Below are 2,070 nucleotides of genomic sequence, written 5' to 3'. Positions count from 1 at the left end.
TTAGGGGTGAATTTTGGGGCATTTTTGGGGTGGATTTCTGGTAAATTTTGGGGCGATTTTGGGCCATTTTAGGGGTGAATTTTGGGAGATTTTTGGGGTGATTTTGGGGCATTTTAGGGGTGAATTTTGGGCATTTTTGGGGTGAATTTTGGGCCATTTTTGGGCCCTTTTTGGGGCATTTTTGGGGCGGTTTTCGGGTGAATTTTGGGGGATTTGGGCCATTTCTGGGGTGAATTTTGGGGCATCGTTACGGCATTTTTGGGGTGATTTTAGGGTGAATTTGGAGTCATTTGGGGACATTTTTGGGTGAATTTTGGGGCATTTTTGGACCAGATTTTGGGGTGAGTTTGGAGTGGATTATGGGGCATTTTGGGGGTGAATTTCGGGCATTTTTAGGGTGAATTTTGGGGCATTTTACAGGTGATTTTGGGACATTTTGGGGGTGATTTTGGGGCAATTTTGGGGTGATTTTAGGGTGAATTTTAAAGCATTTTTGGGGTGGTTATCTGGTGAATTTTGGGGGGATTTTGGGCCATTTTAGGGTGAATTTGGGACCATTTTAGGTGTGGATTTTGGGGCATTTTTGGGGTCAATTTGGGCCATTTTTGGGGTGATTTTAGGGCGATTTTTGGGGTGATTTTGGGGTGAATTTAGGGTGAATTTTGGGCCATTTTTGGGGTGAATTTTGGGGTGAATTTTGGGGTGAATTTTGGCCATTTTAGGGGAGAATTTTGAGCCATTTTTGGGGTGATTTTAGGGTGAATTTTGGGGTGATTTTGGGGCATTTTTAGGGTGAATTTTGGGCCATTTTTAGGGTGATTTTGGTCTCTCCCTGTCCCACCGGCGCTGGGCTCGCTCAGCAGCTCCCTCAGGCGGCGGCGCCGGCGCAGCTCCACGGGCTCCTGGGGGCCAGAGGTCACACTGGGGTCACCGGGGGTCACACAGGGGTCACTTCAAGGTCACCTTGAGGCCATTTTGGGGCGAATTTTGGGGAATTTTAGGCCATTTTTGCGTCATTTTTTGGCCATTTTTGGGCCATTTTTGGGTCATTTTTTCGTCATTTTTGAGTCATTTTTGTGCCATTTTTGGGTCATTTTTTCCCATTTTTTGGCCATTTTTGGGCCATTTTTGAGCCATTTTTTCCCAATTTTTGGGTCATTTTTTGGGGCATTTTTTGTCCATTTCTGGGTCATTTTTTGGTCGTTTCTTGGCCATTTTTGGGTCATTTTTGGCCATTTTTAGGCCATTTTTTCTCCATTTTTGAGCCATTTTTTGGCCATTTTTTGGGTCATTTTTGGGCCATCTTTTGTCCATTTTGTCAATTTTTGGGTCATTTTTTGGCCATTTTTGGGTCATTTTTCCCCATTTTTTGGCCATTTTTTGGCCATTTTTGGATCGTTTTTCCCCATTTTTGGCCATTTTTGGATCATTTTTCCCCATTTTTGGCCATTTTTGGGCCTTTTTTTCCCATTTTTTGACCATTGGTCACTCAGGGTAATTTTTGGGCCATTTTTTCTGATTTTTTTCGCAGTCTTTGGCCATTTTTGAGCCATTTTTTGGCCATTTTTGGGTCATTGTTTGGCGATTTTTGGGCCATCTTTGGTCCATTTTTGGGTCATTTTTTCCCTTTCTTTTTGGCCATTTTTGAGCCATTTTTGGGTCACATTTTGGCCATTTCTGGGTCATTTTCGGGGGTAATTTTTTAGCCATTTTTTGGTCATTTTTGGGCCATTTTTTTCCCTTTTTTTTGCCATTTTTTGCCCATTTTTGTGCCATTTGTGGGTCATTTTTGGGCCATTTTTGAGTCATTCTTGGGTCATTTCTTGGCCATTTTTGAGCCTTTTTTTGGCCATTTTTGGGCCATTTTTTGGCCATTTTTGAGCCATTTCTTGGGCATTTTTGGGTCATTTTTTTCCCATCTTTCTGCCATTTTCTGGCCATTTTTAGGTAATTTTTTGGCCATTTTTAAGCCATTTTTATGTCATTTTTGGGCCAATTTTGGGCCATTTTTGGGCCATTTTTGGGTCTTTTTTTGGGCCATATTTGGGTCATTTTTGGGCCATTTTTTGG

The sequence above is a fragment of the Zonotrichia albicollis genome, chromosome 40 (assembly GCF_047830755.1).
Source record: "Zonotrichia albicollis isolate bZonAlb1 chromosome 40, bZonAlb1.hap1, whole genome shotgun sequence".
NCBI lineage: Eukaryota > Metazoa > Chordata > Aves > Passeriformes > Passerellidae > Zonotrichia > Zonotrichia albicollis.
This window is presented reverse-complemented; position numbering follows the sequence as displayed.